Source organism: Choloepus didactylus, chromosome 16 (genome assembly GCF_015220235.1).
Source record: "Choloepus didactylus isolate mChoDid1 chromosome 16, mChoDid1.pri, whole genome shotgun sequence".
Taxonomy (NCBI): Eukaryota; Metazoa; Chordata; class Mammalia; order Pilosa; family Megalonychidae; genus Choloepus; species Choloepus didactylus.
In genome coordinates this window covers 78,203,259-78,224,264 of record NC_051322.1, presented here as the reverse complement: position 1 = coordinate 78,224,264, position 21,006 = coordinate 78,203,259, and the positions used below count along the sequence as shown (strand labels likewise).

The window sequence follows — 21,006 nt, the reverse complement described above, 5'->3', positions numbered from 1 at the left end:
CCTACCTTTTGAAGTGTTTTTATAAAGAAGGGATATTGGATTTTATCAAATGCTTTTTCAGCATTGAAATAATCATTTAATTTTTTCCTTTTGATTTGTTAATGTGTTGTAATGCATTGATTATACTTTGTTGAACCATCCTTGGATGCCTGGAATGAACCCCACTTGGTCATGGTGTATGAGTTTTTAAATATGTCTTTGGATTCCATTTGCAAGTATTTTTTTGAGAATTTTTGCATTTTATTCATTAGGGAGATTGGCCTGTAGTTTTCCTTTCTTGTAGCATCTTTGCCTGGTTTTGGTATTAGAGTGATGTTGCTTCATGAGATGTGTTAGGTAGTATTCCATTTTCCTCAATGTTTTGAAAGAGTTTAAGTAAGATTGGTGTCAGTACTTTGGGGAAAGTTTGGTAGAATTCCCCTGTGAAGCAATCTGGCTCTGGGCATATATTTGTTGGAAGCTTTTTTAATAACTGATTGGGTAACTTTGTGATTGGTTGGTTGAGCTCTTCTATTTCTTCTCTGGTCACTCTGGGTTGTTCATGTGTTTCCATGAAATTGTCCTTTTCCTCTACATTATCTAGTTTGTTGGTATATAGTTGTTCATAGTATCCTCTTACAGTTTTTTTTTAATTTTTTCAGTATCCACAGTAACATCACATGTCTCATTCATTATTTCATTTATTTGGGTCTTCTCTCTTTTTGATTTTGTCAGTCTATCTAGGGGCTTGTCAATCTTGTTGATCCTTTCAAAGAACCAACTTTTGGTGTTATTTATTCTCTCTATATTTTTGGTCTATATGTCATTTATTTCTGCTTTAATCCTTGTTATTTCTTTTCTTCTGCTTGGTTTAGGATTAGTTTGCTCTTCATTTTCTACCTTCTTCAGTTTCATTAGATCTTCAATTTTAGCTATTTCTTGATTTTTAATGTTTGCATTTAGAGCTATGAGTTTCCCCCTCAGTACCACTTTTGCTGCATCCCATAGGTTTTGATATGTTGTGTTCTCATTTTCATTCCTCTATACATATTTAGCAATTTCTCTTGCTATTTCTTCTTTAACACACTGATTGTTTAGGAGTGTGTCATTTAACCTCCAGGTATTTTTGAATTTTCTAAGTCTCTGATGGTTATTTACTTCTAAGGTATTCCATTGTGATCAGAGAATGTGCTTTGAATAATTTCAAATTTTTAAGTTTGTTGAGGTTTGTTTTATGGTCCAGCATATGATCCATGAGCACTAGAGAAGAATGTGTATCCTAGTGACTTGGGATGTTATGTTCTATATATGTCTGTTAATTCAAAATCATCTGATTGGTTTTCAGTTTCCTTATTGTTCTTCTGTCTGGTTGATCTATCTATAGGAGAGATTGATGCTTTGAAGTTTCCCACAATTGTGGAAATATCTGTTGCTTCCTTTAGTTTGGCCAATGTTTGTCTCATGTATTTTGGGGCACCTTGATTGGGTTCATAAACATTTATGATTGTTATTTCTTCTTGTTGAATTGTTCATATTATTACTCTGTAGTGGCCTTCTTTGTCTCTCATAGCATCCTTGCATTTAAAGTCTATTTTATCTAAGGTTAATATTGCTACTCTTACTTTCTTTTGGCTGAAGCTTCCATGAAATATTTTTTCCATCTTTTCCCTTTCAATTTCTTTGTGTCCCCACATCTAGGATGAGTCTCTTGTATTCAACATATTGATGGTTCATATTTTTTGATCCATTCTGCCAATTTATGTCTTTTAATTGGGGAGTTTAATTGATTTACATTCATTGTTATTCCTATGAAAGCATTTCTTGAATCTGTCATCCTATCATTTGGCTACATTTGTCAGAAATATTTTTCCCTCTCTCTTTTATTGTCTTTTAATGTATCCATACTGAATATTTTTAGTTCTGAACCTTTCTCCATACCTCTCTCTTCTTTGTTTCTCTGTTGATAGGGCTCCCTTTAGTATCTCAAGTAGGGGAGATCTCTTGTTAGCAAATTCTCTCAGCATTTTTTTTTGTCTGTGAAAAATTTAAGTTCTCCCTCAAATTTGAAGGAGAGCTTTGCTGGATAATGAATTCTTGGTTGGCAATTTTTCTCTTCTCAAATTTTAAATATGTCATGCCATTGCATTCTCACCTCCATAGTGGCCACTGAGTAGCCCCTGCTTAGTCTTACGCTGTTTCCTTTGTAAGTGGTTGATTGCTTCTCTCTTGCTGCTTTCTGAACTTGCTCCTTCTCTTCAGCATTTGACAATCTGATCAGAATATGTCTTGGAGTGGATTTATTTGGATATATTCTGTTTAGAGTTCATTGGGCATCTATGATTTGTGTATTTATGTTGTTAGGAAGGTTTGGGAAGTTTTCCCCAAAAATTTCTTTGAGTTCTCTTCCTAGACCTTTACCTTTCTCTTCCCCTTCTGGAACACCAAATAAGTCTTATATTTTTGCATTTTACATGGTCTATTGTTTCCCTGAGATCCATTTTATTTTTAAAAATTTTCCCCATTCTTTCTTTTGTTCTTTCACTCCCCATTCTGTCCTCTTTGAGCTTGCTGATTCACTCTTCAGCTTCCTCCAATCCAGGATCTTTTTAATTCAATCAGCAGCTGCTTTTATTTCCAAAAGATCATCTATTTTTTTATTTACCCTTGCAAATTCTTCTTTATGCTCTTCTAGGGCCTTCTTCATGTCCTCCATATCCTGTGCCATGATCTGGTTGTTTGTCATTAATTCTTTGATTAATTGCTTCAAGTACTGTGTCTTCTCTGATCTTTTAATTTGGGTGTTTGGTTTTGGGTTATCCATATTTTCTCATTTCTTCATATACTTTAAAATTTTCTGTTGTTTTTGGCCTCTTGGCATTTGCTTATCTTGATAGGGTTCTTTTAGGATATGTAGGCTCCTTTGAACAAATATCTCTAGTTTGTCAGAGCTACAGCTTGGTGGAGTACAGTTTTTCTGACTAACCAGCAGGTGGTGTCCACAAGCCAACTATTCCTCTCAAGCCAGTTCTCCCCAACTTTGTCTTTGTAGTGAGTGAAGATCTCCATCTTGTGGGAGTCCAATTGGTGCACCAAATTTCTGTGTGTAGTTGGTGCTGCTTGTCCTGAATGTGGGGGTTGTGTCTGAGTGGTTATGTAGGGAGGACAGCTTTGATAATGAGAGCTCTCAGTTGTTTCTGGAGACTTATAGCTCCTGTAGGAGTCCAAAATTTGGTTCATTCCCCCAGTTTTTCTCTGCCACAGACCCACAAGTCCCTGGTATTGGTGTATGGTCCCTGGGAATTCTGTGCGGTCCTGCCTCCAAGGGCCCCACAGGGGAAGACAGTGCAATGTCACAGATGAGTGCAGTCCACAAGGGAAGTGCTGGGCCACTGTGTCACTCAGGGGTGTTCCCAGGCAGCTGGAAAGATGGCTGTATGGGGCATGGTTATTTCACAAACCTCCACCTTCCTAACTCCAGGACAATTAGCTGTGGGTGTGCAAAAGTCTACCTTCCATGCCAGATACTGAGACATGCATGTATTGCTGGAAACACTTCCCACCATGCTGGGTTGTGTGGCAGTTCCCTGGGCTGTGGTGCCAGACAGGATTGTTCCCAGCCTGCCAGGAAGAAGGCTGTATGGGCCATGGTTATTTTTCCCTTTTCATTGACCTCTGCCTTCCTAGCTCCAAGACAATTAGCTGCAGGTGTGCAAAGGGCTATCATCCACACCAGATATTGAGGCATGTCCATGGGTTGTGGGAAGCAGTTCCCACTGCACTTCACTGCTCACTCCACAGCCTCTTTTTGGGGTTTTAATCTAATCCCTTTCCAAACACCAACCCCTGGTTTCTCCAGACCATGGTGTGTCTGCTGGTTCCCCAGCAGGCTCACTCACTCATTTCAGAACGCAGATTCTCAGAACCACCAAGTGCATGGTCCCTGTGTATTTAACAGAACTTGACCAGCCAGCGCATTGCTGGAACTGGTATTCTGGAGCACTTTCTGTCTTTTATCTGGAATTTTTCACAACGACTTTTTTGCCCTATCTCTCCTAATCCACCATATTCCCAGCCAGAAAATTGAACTTCGTATATCAGAGAGAAGAGTTGGCTGGGGCACATGTATTTACATATAATGGGTAGCAGGAAATTGAGCTCTTGATGCACATGGTCTTAAGGGTGTATCTGGGATTGATAAATTTCCAAATAGCATGGTATCATCAATATAGACAGCCAGTGTGATTAAGCTGTGGAATGTCAAAAGGGTCAGAGTGCAGCCTAATTTATGATAGAGAACAGGAAATTTAACAAAGCTCTGCAACAAAATAGAAGTCTTTCTAGGTAAATATGAACTGATTTTGATCTTCCTTATTGCTAGAGAATGAAAGCAAGTGCATTTTACAGTTCAATAGCCTCAACAAATGTCAAAGGTTATCTTAATCTTTTTCGGTATACACACTCCAATTAGCAAAGTAGGTGTGATTGAATGGACATCCATTTAGTTGGATTTTTTGGTAGGACATCATTATCTGCTGCCATGTCTATAAATCTTACACTTCAGTCTTATATTTGGCTACCCAATATCCTTGATTAGCTCTGTAAAAATCTACATCCTTATATATTCCCATGGTTCCTGAACATCCATATTATTCAGGTTTTCAGTTCCTTTGGCAGGTAAGCTGTTTTCTCTCAGAGGACTGACTAGACTTCTCCAAAGGTGCTGTGGTTAACTTCCTAGAGTCAATGAGGGAGTCAGGGTAAATCTTGAGGAACTTAAACCTGCTGTTGCTGCATACCTACTTAAGGTGAAATCTGTGCATGTTCTCCTAGCAAGCAGATGCTATTCTCTAGCAAGGGGTGGGGGTGCTTTACCAGCCTGGGGGCTTAAGAGAATTTGGTGTTCAAGTTTCTTTAGCTAGCTTGTCCACCCCAAAATCCCCAAACCATGATATTATCCTAATATGAGAGAGGTGTCAATGTTGTGCAGTCTTCTCTCTCTGCTGCCATTTTTTTAAATCTTCATTTTATTGAGATATATTCACATACCACGCAGTCATACAAAACAAATCGTACATTCAGTTCACAGTACTATTACATAGTTGTACATTCATCACCTAAATCAATCCCTGACACGTTCATTAGCACACACACAAAAATAACAAGAATAATAATCAAAGTGAAAAAAGAGCAATTACTGTAAAAAATAACACTGGGTACCTCTGCTTGTTTGTTTGTTTCCTTCCCCTATTTTTCTACTCATCCATGCATAAAGTAGACAAAGGGAAGTGTGGTCCTTATGGCTTTCCCAATCCCATTGTCACCCCTCATAAGCTACATTTTTATACAAATTTTCTTTGAGATTCATGGGTTCTGGATTGTAGTTTGATAGTTTCAGATATCTACCACCAGCTACCCCAATTCTTTAGAACCTAAAAAGGGTTGCCTAATTGTGCATAAGAGTGCCACCAGAGTGACCTCTTAACTCCTTTTGGAATCTCTCTGCCACTGAAGCTTATTTCATTTCCTTTCACATCCCCCTTTTGTTCAAGAAGATGTTCTCCATCCCACAATGCCCAGTCTACATTCCTTCCTGGGAGTCATATTCCACGTTGCCAGGGAGATTGACTCCCTTGGGTGTCTGATCCCACATAGGGGGGAGGGCAGTGATTTCACCTTTCAAGTTGGCTTAGGTAGAGAGAGAGGGCCACATCTGAGCAACAAAGAGGTATTCAGGAGGAGGCTCTTAGGCAAAATTATAGGGAGGCCTAGCCTCTCCTTTGCAGCAACAGTCTTCCCAAGGGTAAATCCTGTGGTAGAGGGCTCAATCCATCAAACCACCAGTCCCCTATGTCTGTGGTCATGTTAGCAACCATCGAGGTGGGGTAGACCAATACTCCTGCATGCTCCACAGGCTCCTCAAGGGGGCTCTAAATATTTTTTTCCTTGTTTTTTTTTTTTAACTTTTTTTTTAAATCAACTGTATGAAAAATAAAAAAAAATAATTAAAAAATACAATAAAAGGACATTTCAAAGAGAACATAACAAGGGAGTAAGAAAAAGACAACTAACCTAAGATAACTACTTTACTTCCAACATGTTCCTACTGTACCCCCAAGAAAGTTACCTAATATAGCAACATTTCTGTGCGTTTGTTCCTACTATACCCATCAGAAATTAACAGACCATGGTCATTCGTGGGCATTCCCAGAATGTTAAATTTACCCATGATAGCTTATCTGTTCTGCTTGGATTATTGTTCCCCCTTCCTTAATTGCTCTCTATTGCTAGTTCCCCTACATTCTACATTATAAACCATTTGTTTTACATTTTTCAAAGTTCACATTAGTGGTAACATATAATATTTCTCTTTTTGTGCCTGGCTTATTTTGCTCAGCATTATGTCTTCAAGGTTCATCCATGTTGTCATATGTTTCACGAGATCGTTCCTTCTTACTGCCGTGTAGTATTGCATCGTGTGTATATACCACATTTTATTTATCCACTCATCTGTTGAAGGACATTTGGGTTGTTTCCATCTCTTGGCAATTGTGAATAATGCTGCTATGAACATTGGCATGCAGATATCTGTTTGTGTCACTGCTTTCTGATCTTCCGGGTATATACCAAGAAGTGCAATCACTGGGTCGAACGGTAACTCTATATCTAGTTTTCTAAGGAACTGCCACACTGACTTCCAGAGTGGCTGAACCATTATACAGCCCCACCAACAATGAATAAGAGCTGCCATTTTTATAATGAGATTCTAAGTATGATTTTCAGCTTAGGCAGTAGGAGATGGTCATCTCTTTAAAAGCTGTCATCAAGACATTCTAAATTCTATAGAACGTTTTAAGTCCAGACCCACAATCATTTTTCTTGGAAAGATTTTCAATGCTATTAATAGAAAATAATTACAAACAAAATTATTGCTCCCATTCTTACCATTGCCACAGCTAAAATGAATTTCCTAAGGGTGACTTGCCTTCCATCTGTACTTCATTACAATTAAACACAGTCTTAGTAATTGTGATTCAGCTTTATGCTAGCGTTATTAACATCTTTTAGCACCAGCTCCAGTATTGCTATTGACATAAGACCAGTGAATAAATCAATTCAAAAATCTTCTGAGAGTATAGTTTTATGGGCCATTCCTGATATCAACTCTCTTACTCTTGGTTCCCAAGACAGCAAAGCATAAGATAGAACTTTATGAGCTACTAATCTATTAAGGAGTGCAATCCCAGCAAATAGAAGAGGAAGCAGCCAATACAATAGTGCTTTGCTGTGTCAGCAACTACTTGCTATCAGGCACACCTAATAATTCATTCTCTTGCGACAATCTTCTAAGAGATGATTTAGAGTAATGTGTCTCAGGACAGTCTATTCAGGGGAGGGTGAAGGACAGATTAGTGCTCTGATTGCTACTCCTATTAGTCAGACATTTGCCACATAAGGCATCAACTCCCACTCACATTTGGGTTTCACATGCATGGATATGCAGTGAATCCTGAAGTGTTTCAGGTCTCAGTATCTACAGGTAAATCATCAAATAGGGAGCAAGAGGCATATGAAGTGGATATGAGGCAAAATGCTATTAGATTTTGCCCTCCTAAAGTTGGTAGATGTCTGTATACAGGTGGCTGTCACAGTGATGGTGGCTGGTAGGAAAATAAGTGTCTAGGAACCTTAAGGCAGGTGAGGCTGAAAAGAGATGGAGTGACATAAAAGTTTCCTGCTACAATTGGAGTAAGCAAGTCACAAGTCAGTATAAAGTATTCAAAAACTAAACGGTACATATGCTAACAATTTTCACCTTTTTATTTTTCTAGGCACTCAATTGGATGAGAATGCATTATAGACAAAGCACTCTCAGAACCTCTTTGTACGAAAATAAAAATTTACTTTTATGTTATCCATTTCTTTTCATTTAATTTGAGAATTAGGCATTTGATTCCTCTTAAGAACTCAAGATATTAAAATATTTTAGGGCATTAATATGCTACTATTGATTGGATTTATCAGAAAAGTTTTGATTTGCATGGTGTGAATCTCAGTACCTATAGCAACTAACTAAATATTCTTATGGTTTTATCCATTTGTTTTAAGTGTACTGTGGCCTTCTATATTTATAAGTTCAATTTCAAAGCAAACACATTTGATTCTGTCTTCCATAAGCTGATAAATGAACATTTTGAAGTAAGAAATTCTGTCTTTTGTCAGCCAACAGGACACTGCCTTTACAGATGTTATCCTGCCTGGCCAAGTTGACATATGAACCTAACCATCACACATATATTTTTTATTTATATTTTTTACTTTTACTTTTCATATAAATTGAACTCAAATTACATCACACTTAAGATATTTGAAGAAAATCTCTTGGTGCCTCAAAATCTCATCTGGGAAACACTGATGCATTGGGCTGGAATGCAGTAGTCCTTGGTCATTCCCTTTAGAACAAGGGAAATTATGCAATATGTACAATTTTGTTCTTTTTAAGGGAAATGACTTCTCATGATATTAATGGTAGTAAAGTATATAGATATCAAATAAAACTCCTTTACCTAAGAGACATAAAATTGAGATCTATGGAAACTGCATTATTCCTGAGTTAAATCTGTTCCTGAAACAAGGTGTCTTGACACTTGGGTAATGTTATAGTTTGTTTCATGATGGGAAGTTTACCAAATGGTGTGGTACATTAAATTTTTCAAGATTTTAAATACTTCATAACTTTTTCTTTAGATTATTAGTTTTATTTTCTATGACAATTACTTAAATTTTATGTTCAAGTCAGTGTGGAAAACAGTCTTTTCCTAATTTATTTTTTCTAAAACATTAATTGGACTGAGTTGGTCAATCTGTAGTAAGTCACAAATGCTTTCAATAGCCAGTTTTTTCCCTTTTAGAAATACTGTCTGTAGCATATTCAGCCATGTCTTTTGGACACAGAATTGTTTGCACTAAAATGAAAACGTAACTTATCTGGAATTTAAAATAAATGTTATTTCAGATTTTAGATCCTTGATCTCTAAAGTTTATTATGCACCAGTCATTAAAATAATCTTAAAACATTTGTGTGTATATAACATTCAAAAATAAAACTTTTTAAAATTAAGAAAAATTAAATGTAAATGATTATTCCAGATTCCAGCATTTTTTCCAGAACATGGATGGTTTTATGCAATCCCTCTAGTAAATGTGCCCCATTATTGAGGACTTGTACCTAAATGATTAGATTTACACTGAATTTACAGAGATACTATTTTACGTATGTTGACACACCCTAAATTATCATACACATCACTTGTTCCATAGAATTTAATTAAAAGGATACAAAATATGAGACATGGTGAACCTTTCTGCATACTGAACATGTGGTGGTCAGTGCTCCATAGATGGGGGGAAATGTTTTGTGTAGGGTCAGTGGACCAGTTATTTAAGAATCACCTTAGATATTAGTTAATAGAGCAAAGTCCCAACCTCTATGGTTAGATTTCAATGATAGCACGAGGCAAACATTTCATGAGACAAAAATTATCTTTCAGTATTTCCTGTATCACTAGTAAAAACAACTCCCTTTCTTCATCTCTCCCTTCCCTCTCCCTCTCCTTCTCCTTTTACCTCACTCTCTCTTTCTGAACAATATCAAGGTTTCATTTTCCTGCACTGCTCAAAAAAAATACCATGAAATGGGTCAGATTAAACAATGGAATTTATTTGCTCATGGTTTTTAGTCTGGGAAGATGTCCAAATCAATGTATAATCAAGGCTTTGCTTTCTTCCCAAAGACTGGCTTCTGGAGATAATTGGCAACTCTGCCAGATGGCAAGGCACATGGCCATGTCTGCTGGTCACTCCCATTTCTTCTGTGTTTAAATGCTTTCAGCTTTTTGCTTCTGTGGCTTTCTCCTTCTGTCTGAATTTCTTTCTCTTTCAAAGGACTTCTGTAATAGGATTAAGACCCACCCTGGCTGAGGTGGGCCACAACTTAAAAACTGATGTAGCCTCATGAAAACCTCCTACTTACATTGGGTTTACACCCACAGGAATAGGTTAAATTTAAGAAAATGTTTTTCTGGGATACATACTGCTTCAGACCACCACAGATACATTCAGCTATTTTTTTTTTTTCCTCCAGAATGAGAAAAGATTCTGTTGCTCTTTGGTTGAACACACAACTGAATAGTTGACTTTTCTTGGAATCTATGTTGTTAAAAAAATTTGGCATCAATTTGAATTTATTTAATTTAAATATATGTATATTATGGCACTCTAAAATAGATTCCTGTACATTGCATCACACCTATTAAATCAGTAAATCACTGGGGGAAGTTTCTCACATGATTATGATTATAGAACTGTGAATTTAAGAACAGGTCCAAATGACTCTGCTTGACATAAAAGTCTTAAGTATGGACTTCCTAAGTTAAATATCAGCATATAAATCCAGTTATACTAAAACAAAAACAAAATACCATGCTGAGTTTCAACATGTATCCCAATCTTAAAAATTCTGTTAATGAAATTTGGCACATTAAATGATTAAAGGAAAAATACCATCTCAATAAATGCAGAAAAAATTCATAACAACGTTCACACAGATTCATGGTAAAAAATATTTCACAAACTAGGTTAAGAAGGGAATTTCCTAAACCTAATAAAAGCAACCTGATAAAAGTCTACACAAACTTCAAAATAATGACCAAAATTTTATCTGTGTTCCCATTAAAGTGAGGAACTAGAAAGTATATTTGCTAATATCACTACTATTCGATATTATATTGGAAGTTCAGCAAGTTTGGTTAAAAAGGAAAACTAAATAAAAGTTGTGAGGCTAGGAAGAAGAGAAACAAAATAATTGTCATAATATTCTATGCAGAACCAAGAGAATCTACATACAATGGGGAAATGAGAGAAAAATTCTGGAAAAAAGATCAAAAAAATTTAAAATCAATACTGATGCCGAACAACAGCAAAGACTAATTAGAAAGTTTATTAAAGGACACCATTAGAATAGCAACACAAACTAAAATATACTCAGAAATAAATCTAAAAATTATTTTAAGGATAAATAATTATGAAAACTTCCAGAAGAACTGAAATGTAGTGAATAAAGGTAGATATATACTAGGCTAATGCATGTGTGATAACTCACTATCCTCAAAGTATCAATTCTATCTAAATCTTTAAATTCAACACACATTCTGAATCCACTTTTTCATCATGTCTTAACAAAAAAAAACAGACTATCTTAAGGATCTTGGAGTAGGGCCAGATGTCTTTTAAACAAGATAAAAGAAAAAACATGTGGAGATAGCAAATACTAAAAATATTTTTAATGAAAATGAATGTCTACATCCACATTAACATGTATTATTTGGGGAATAAACTATGAAATGGTTTTCTATATGAGGAACCATGTATTCTCTATGAGTCTGGTGCTTTATATGGTCCTCTATAGGGACACCATAATATTTAAATATTTTTAAACTAGATCTAACATCTCTCAATTATGCATAAGCTCAATCTCTTTGAAGAAGGAACAATAATTGGAGGATTCAGTTAATATCAGGCATAACAATTTAAGAGACTACTTATGGTACAACAAAAATTCCCCAATATCTGTGCTTAATTTTAATATTCCTGCTATAGTTTTTAGTAGAAGCGTGTTTCCTGGGACTTCTCATATTAAATGAATGACCTTTTCTTTCAAAGCCCAATTTTTGGTAACACACATTCAATTTAAAACTTGAATATTTCAAAAAATTTGCAGGAGAAAATTATTTCTATTAGATCAATAATTTTTTATATAGAAAGAAGCTGATGAATTTCAGAATTTATCATTTCATGGTTTTTCTTCTCTTTAGTGGGATAATTTTGAAGATAAACATTATTTATATTTTATACAGTAAACATCACATAAATATTGGAAGTGGCAAATTTTCACAGTTCTCTGTATATTTTTTCTCTGTGTATTTGTAATAATCTACGCATATCATTATGATTCATTTGCCATGACTTTTGATTTTACAGCTAATGAAAAACTGAATTTCAAAATTGTAAGATTTTTCTTACATTGATTATGGTTATTCTTTATAGTAAATGTGTACACGTTCTCATTTTGAACCTATCTCTTTGTCTTTTTATATACATGTTGACTCTTTCAGCAATGTGTATGCAATCTTGTGTAAAATACAAATATACTCAAAGTTTGCATTGAAAACTGTCATCTTAATTAATTTAAAATTGAATATGAAGCAACCTCTTATTTGTTTTTAAAGGATTACTTGAATGTAAGGAAGTTCTGAGGAAGCTCTCATCAATGACTTAAAAAATCATGTCAAAATCAAAGTACTGCACAAATTACACAAAGTAGTATATAATTTCACCTCCATAGCATAATTTTTGATTGCCTTCTTTCCAAGAAGCATTTTGTAGCAACTGCCAATGGGACAACAGTTTCATATTTTATGAAAGTTGGTAAACCTTTTCATTCTTGGGAAGTGTTAGGTATATGGCTTTCATTAAGCAGTAAAGTATAAATATACTGAAGATTTGAAGAGAGGTAAAAATAAAGGAAAACTTCAACTTTCTTTCAATATTACACAAGGGCAAAGGAACAATTTAATTGGCATTATGTTGCAGTAAACCAAACCATAGTTGAAGATATATCAAGTTCTATCTTTACTAAGAAGCATATAAAGAATTTCAAAATATTATGCAAATTTCATGAAATTGTCTTTGATATGTTTTGGCTAATGTCAAAATATTTTTATGTAATTTCAGCAAGAAAGAATACACTGAACCCATATACTAAATAGTTCTCTGCAAACTTATTTTTTATGTGCCTGTTAATATAATAGACACTGGGGATACAGTAATAAAGAAAATAAACAATGTTTCTGCCATTGGCAGTTTATTGAACCTGAGCTCATTGTATTTATCTACACATTCCAATTTTCTAAATTAATTTTAATAGTTATAATACCAATGTTATACAATTATAAAACAAAACAAAACAAAATGAAAGAAAACCAAAACATTTGTAATTAGCATAACTTTTTAAAAGCACACATTAATATCTAGGCATAATTCAGTTCTAACTCTTTATAATTATTGTGAAGGTTAATGAGAAAAGTAACTATATGAAGGAAAAACTGCTTTGCCCCATTTTACAAGTCAAGAAAGTGTAGCCTAAGATAGAGAAGGAACTTATCTTAACTTACAGAGCTTGAAAGGCATTCTGACTCTAGAGAATGCACTTTCATCTGCTACATTATTCATTAGAATATACTAAGATTAGAGCCTGAAAGAATATGCAGCAGATTTAACATACATTCCAGCAATGTTTTAATTTTTTTAAAGTAGCATGTATTACTTCCCCACATCCTATCAAAAAAGAAAAGGTGAAGCAACTAGATAGTAATACTTCTCTGCTACAAGATAAAAGCTCCTAACTCAGATTTAATGGAAAAGGAGTGAAACTTATGCAAAGTGCACATTTTAAGAAGATGTACTTTCTGCTTATGGAAAGAAACCAGTGAGTCCTCTAAGAATAATAAAAGGCAGTATTTTACAGTTAAGCACATGATTTGGAGTGAATAATTTGGAGTTGTTCTGCTGGTCCAGGCTGTTAATACTCTTCTTATTTCTCCTGGGACCACCTTTATCAGGTATCACAAAGCCTTCTGTGGCATAAAGAATGTCCACAATCCTCTGCAATACAGGAATGTTTCCCCCCACATTCTTCTGACAAATCAGTTCACTGTTCCATAGTTTTCCAAAGTAGAAATCTCTCTCCTTCTCCAAGTCTTCAACTGTAAGTTTTAATGCATTGACCTGCTGCATCAATTCAGCTGCTTCATCATCTCCATTGACTATGCCAGGATTCTTTGTCACCACACCTGGGCCAGCCTTTGGGATTGCAATAGTTCTCTGTGTTGAAATGGCCCTCTGTGGAGCTGCACTGCTACAGCTGGGAGGTTTCTTTGGTTTACTGAGAGTTGGAGCAGCAAGAGAGGGAGCCACTGCCATTTCTTGACCTTGTCTAGCAGCTAGATTATCACAGCCTTTTCCATCATAGTTTGCATCAAAAAACTTCTTGAAACACTGAAAAAATTCAAAGTTGTCCTGAAACTTTCCTTTCACTAATTTGTCCACAGGAATTATTTTGTCAACACCCATTCTCTTAAAACCTATTTGCAGTATTTTGAAGTTCTGGATGTATTCATGTTATAACTTAGCTCGGAATTTCACTTTCTTCAAAGCAATGGAAACAGTGAACAGCATGTCCATAAACTGACAATAGGCAGCCCCTGAGCACAACTGTTCCATTTTTGTCAAATTCAACTGCAGAGACTTGTTGATCCAAGCCAGTATGTCACATCAACTTAAGTTATCACTGGTCACTGATGTTGAGTATACATTCACTGCCTTCTTCAGCTCTCAGTGGGACTGCATCCACTACCTGTGCCCAGCTCCAGTTCCATCTCTGTCTCATTCATACATAATAAGGTTTTAATACCCAGAATAAATAGACATCCTACAAATCAAAAACAAACAAAAAACAAAGAACCCAATTAAAAATGGGTAAAAGACATGGGCAGAGAGTTTTCCAAACACAAAACAGAAATGGCTAAGAAACATATGAAAAGATGTTAAACTTCACTACTTATTAAGGAAATGAAAACCAAAACCAGAATGAGATACCATTTCAACACCTATGTGAGAATGGCTGTTTTACAAAAAATATATATGTAGGAAACTATATATATAAAAGTGTTGGAGAAAACATGGTGAGAGGGATGTACCTATCTACTGTTGATGAGAAGGTAGAATGGTGTAGCCTCTCTGAAGGTCAGTGTGGTGGTTCCACAAAAAGTTAAGTATGTGGGGACCATAAAGTCCTGCAACCTCATTATGGGTTATGTCATTTGAAGCTCTGAGAGCAGAGACATGAATGGACATTTGCAAACTGTTGTTCATGGAGACAGTAATCATGATTTGCAATGGATGAAGGTGACCTAAGGGTATATAGACTGAGGAACAGAGTGGTGAACTGTGGCATATGCATACAATGGAATATTGAGCAACTACAAGAAGGAATGAAGCTGTGAGACACACAACAGGGTGAACAGATCCTGTATACAGTATTTGAGTGAAGTACCCCATAAATAAAGGCAAACACTATAATGCCTCACCAATATGGACTAAGTACAATGTGTAAACTCAGAATTGAATCTTAGAACATAGCCTAATGTGGACATGATTATTGTAATGGTCCCTAGATTGTAAGCTCTTATAGCAGTCAACTCTATTCCTGAATTGTAATGCCTATCTCTAAACTTTGAGATGCTGATCCCTTACTGTATAATCTGGTTGATCTCTGGAACAACACGTATCTCTGAGACACCTGAAACTCAGAGTTACATCTCAGTAGATATGAATGTCAGTATTACTGCATACAGCAAATGTTAAAAAAAAAAGCTGAAAAAGGGCCCAGACTTCAATTAGTGATATGAATGAAGCAGATCTGGTTAAGAGTAGGGCAACTGGGTCAAAGGGTAAAGGCTGAAACTGACTGTTTTTTAAAACTTCAACTTCCATGTGAGACCAAGGAAATAGATGTCTATTTGGTACAGGATTTATATTTTCTAAACAGTATAACTCTACAGTCAGTTTGTTCAAATACCAATTACATGGAACTTTGAATAGGAAGTGAGATTACAGTAGGTTAGTATAGGTTAGAGTGAAATAGTGACACATACCAAAGTAATTTGGGCAGAGAATAAAAAATATATTTACACCCTGCCACCCCAAGGAGCTGGGAGAAGGTGCAGAAGTGTTGGACTTCCTCACCTGGACTGGTGTTGATGTCACAAACTTTGGGACTGGTGATTTGATGTGTCAAGCCCTTGATCATGGGACTTGCCCTTATGAAGCTTGTTACTGCAGAGGAGAGGCTACACTTGCACATAATTGTGCCTAAGAGTCTCCCTCTGAGTACCTCTTTGTTGCTCAGATGTGGCCTTCTCTCTCTCTGAGCCACCTTGGCAGGTGAACTCACTGCCTCCCCCCTACATGGGACCTGACTCCCAGGGGTGTAAATCTCCCTGGCAATGCAGGATATGACACCCAGGGATGAATCTGGACTCAGCATAATGGGGTTGGAATATCTTCTTGACAAAAAGGGGAATGCAAAATGAGATGAAATAGTTTCAGTGGCTGAGAGATTTCAATGGAGTTGAGAGGACACTCTGGTGGACATTCTTATGCACTATATAGATAACAGCTCTTAGGTTTTAATGTATTGGAATAGCTAGAAGTAAATACTTGAAACTATCAAACTCCAACCCAGTAGTTTGGGCTCCTGAAGATGATCGTATAATAATGTAGATTATAAGGGGTGACCGTGTGATTGTGAAAACCTTGTGGATCACACTCCCTTTATCTAGTGTGTGGATGGATGAGTATAATAACGGGGACAAAAACTAAATGACAAATAGGGTGGGATGGGGGATGGTTTGTGTGTTCTTTTTTTACTTTAATTTTTTATTCTTATTCTTTCTGATGTAATAAAACTGTTCAGAAATAGATTGTGGTGATGAATGCATAACTGTATGATCATACTGTGAAAAGCTGATTGTATACCATGGATGATTGTATGGTATGTGAATATATTTCAATAAAACTGAATTTAAGAAAAAACAAAAAACAAACAAAAAAGTACAAGTGCTGGAGAGGATCTGGAGAAACTGGTACACATTTTTAGTGTTGGTGGGAATTTAGAATGGTGCACCTGCTCTGAAGGCAGTATGGTTGTTCTTCAGGAAGCTAAGTATAGAATTGCCGTATGATCTGGTAATCCTGTTACTAGGTATACACTCAGAAATACGGAAAGGAGAGACAGGAATAGACATTGCACTCCAAAGTTTATAGTGGCATTATTCATGATTGCCAGTAGAATACCAAAGCCAGAGAAATATAACACAAGAAAAGAAAATTGGAAACCCACATCCCTCATGATATAGATGTTAAAATCCTCAACAAAATACTAGCAAACTGAATCCAATAGTACATCAAGTGAAATATACAACATAATCAAATGGCATTCATTCCAGGCATGAAAGGGTGGACCAACTTAAGAAAATCAATTAATATAAAACATCAGATTAACAGAATAAAGGGAGAAACCCACAATCATAATTGATACATAAAATTCATTTGTACAAATTCAGCACCTTCTTGGAAAAAACACTTGAAACACTAGGATTAGAAGGAAACTTCTTCAATGCGATAAAGGGCATATATGAAAAACCCACAAGTTATATCATTCTTAATTGCCAAAGACTGAAAGCTTTCCATCTGAGATCTGGAAAAAGAAAAAGATCCCCACTGTCACCATGGTCATTCAACATTGTAGTGGAAGATCTACCCAGAGCAATTAGGTGAGAAAAAGAAATATAAGTCATCTGAATTGGAAAGAGGTAAAACATTCCCTATTTGCTGATTACATGATTCTACATGCAGAAATTCTTGAAAAATCCACAACAAATATCCCAGAGCTAACAAATGAAACTGGAAGGTTAAAATCAACACAAAAAAATCAATACTGAATCTATAAACAATGAAAAATCAGAAGAAGAAATTAAAGGGAGGGTGACATCATCAACTTGGCAACATAAATGGCAAGTGAAAACTTCTCCCCAGATATTTGGCAAAAGTAGGATAACCCTGAATTGTTCAGAACTTAGGAGTAGTGTATGGACAGGAGAAGGACCCTACAGATGCCAAATAGAAGAAGAGAGACATCAGGTAGCAGAACTCCATTCAAGGCCAGTGGGTCCTCTCCCATCCCCCTCAGCCTCATGCATTACAGAAGGAACAAATAAGGAGCAGTTAAGTTTATTCTCACCTCCCACCAGGGACACAGACTATAAAATCACTCACAGCAGTGAGACAGATCCTCAGTTTTTGGAGAACAGGGGGATAGCAGAGGACATTTCAAGGACTAGATAAGTGAGGTATGAAGAGTCTGAGAAAACATGGGCAGAGACTCTTTCCAGCCCTGGATCTGAAAGCCCTTCCATCACCCTTGAGAGTCATAGTAGCCAGCAGCCTGATACTTGTCTGGAGATGGCAGAAAACTGTGGCAGCTGGGGGAGTCCTCTGCCAAAGAAAGGGTGGAGTACACAGCCCTACACTGAGGCAGATTTTACCCAGTAAAGTGAGAGTGCAGGAAACCCACAGCTTCAGGCCTGCAAAGTCATATGGGGCACCAGGACACAATTCGGTCCAGCCAAACCAGACTCAGGCAGGCTCCAAGTGATAATTCAGTCCCAAGCAGCCAGACTCAGCTGGGCTCTAAGAGGTAATTCAACCCTGACCAGTTGGACTCATCCAGGCTCCAACAGGTAATTCAGGAATGTTCTGGTCAGATACAGCCTCAGATACAGAAAAGAACACCTTCTAAGGACAATTAAGTCACCAAAGAGTGCCATCTGCTGGAGAGACCAGAAAGTGCAAGAGAACTTTAGGACTTCTCAGAACCCCTCCAAACATTATCCCAGGCTTAGTGGAGCTGGTCTAAACACTGTGCATGGGAAACTGACCTTGTTTAAGTTGAGAAATATGGATAACCCAACAATTAAAGCAGTGGTCTAAAACAAACCATGGCTTGCTGGCCAGCAGAAAACAAACACAATTGGGAGCAAGCAGGCATTTTTACCAACACAGAGAGAAGTTGCTGTGGTACCCAGTGCCTACCTCCAAGAAGCTGGCAGGTAGGCACTTGATTATAGAGGAAGATGGGAGGCAGAGCTAATCTGAAAACTGGCCAGTAAGAGAGGCATACAGGTACAGCAAGAACAAGAATAACAAGAGCTAAAAATTTCTGATCAGTTAAAAGCTATGTCAGAGCTCTAGAATAAAAAGAACTGAATGGCAAAGAACAGATAGAGAACAAAGTCAACAAACAAGAAAGCCTGAAATAAAACAGTGGAAACAACCTCTAGGATAAACTAAGTAAGCTTCAACGGGTCATTTCAGAGTAGAGGGTAGGAAGACCATGGTCAAAGCTTTCAAGAGTTTTTCAGGGTCTAGGCCTTCTTGAGTTGGACAGTAGAATTGTAAAGTGGTAATCAGTATTCTAGGGACCAAGCAAAGGTGTAGGGCTCCATTCCCAGCAAAAATATTAGAGTAAAGCAGGGCATTATTACTGTCAGCCATCAGGATCCTGAACCAAAATAGAAGAGGTGAGCAGGCTGTTCTCATGTCATTTCAAAATCCCTTTTACAGATGACACTTGATTTGCAGAATGATAATATTTTTGCCTTTTGTTTGATAGAAAACATGCTATTTTTGTATGTTCTCAAATATATTGAATTTATCAATGTATCTAAATGATATAAGTATTTCAGAGTGCTTTTAAAAGAGCATAATGTACCTCAAATACATATTTTTAAATGCATAAGAATGTATTTTTTCTCATCTTAGTATTATTTTCATCATTATAATTCAACATTTCAGAAATAAAGTACAAGGAAGAGGATGTTTCCTGGTTAAAACATTGAAAATCTTCAAAATTTTGAGAATCAATTTTCAAACAAGGATATCAAAACCTTTTAAAATGCATATCTTTCTTTGTATGCCTCCTTATCATTCAGAGTATGCTGATTCCTGACCTCTAAAAAATTATTTTGAGTTTAGAATGAAGGTACCCTCATGGAAAGAGGTTTTGCAACTGTTTCTACCTTCAGGAAGGTACCAGTCCCTCCTTGTAGGGCTTTTACCTGTTTAACTCTAGTTAATCCAGTGCAATCTCACTTTTGAGTAAAGCAAAATTACTGATCTGGAACCTTAATTTCATCTGCCAATTTACTTCACTTTTCTCAAATTCCATTGGCTACAAGTAAGTCACAGGTCCCACCCACACTCTAAAGGAGGAAAGAAAATGTCATGAACAGCATCAGGAGGGAATCAGTCCAGACCCCTGCAGCCTTTCCACCATACTAGCTCACCCAACCTCTTCATATCAACAGTGTAAATCTGCACAGAACATATATCCTTGTGTTCTCAGTAGTAGTCTATTTTTCTTTTTCTCCCTTCTGCTATTCTCACAACCAAAGCAGCTTTATTCAAGTCTGCTGGTGTTGAGGCAGGGGGATATGGGCTTACTAAATGACTACTGAATAATTATATAGACATTTCTTTTCAGTTTCTAGTGTATTAGAACAGCCAGAATGAAATATTTGAAGTTGTAGAAATGTAACCTATACTATACTTTGAAATGTGCTCTGCAAATACCTGTTAAACAATATTTTGAAATTTATCATTATATATATACCACAATAAAAATGTTTGAAAAAGGATTTTTGTAAATTATATGAAGCATACAACATATAACCTGCACCACTCAAGTGTCACAAGGGCCAGCATCCCTTAGTCAACCACATGTTTATTTATGTCACAAATCATCAGATAAGTGGTTAATTAAAGACAATCAATAGCTTCATGCCAGCATGGGCTAGGTTTGCTGCCAAATGAGGACAGGGCCTTGGGACCCTGGATGAGCTACCTAGACACATGCTGGGCCCTTTCACCTGTGCTCAGGGCACCCCCACAGGCCTAACTTCAGGAGCCTACAGGTGGCCTGTTGCTGCTCCTACCAGATCAGCACACATGTGCACACCAGAAACACATCCTTACTGTCCACAGGTACAGGCAAATTCAGCTCTTCAGCAGGGCCTTCACCAAGGATTCCACCTTGGCCAGGTATTCCTGCAGGCCCTAGCACAACCTTCCCTTGAGGGCCACCAGTTCCAGGGATGGTGGGCAGGCTACCCTGCCATAGCCCTGTGCCAGGAAGCTCTGCATCATGTCACAAGCCATGGAGAACAGCCATGGCAGCACCAACTGTGTCACCAAACAATGCACATATCACCTGCTGCAACTCCCACCTCAGACCAGCTCCATGTGGTGCCTCAGAGGCACAGGAGCCCACCTGAGAAAAGGCAGGGGTGAAGA

At 36.9% G+C, this 21,006-nt stretch overlaps 1 pseudogene; it reads right to left on the bottom strand.

The window, feature by feature from the left end:
- Window positions 1-13,506: 13,506 nt before the first annotated feature.
- On the bottom strand, window positions 13,507-19,882 carry LOC119511360 (annotated as a pseudogene).
- Between the last annotated feature and the right edge of the window lie 1,124 nt (window positions 19,883-21,006).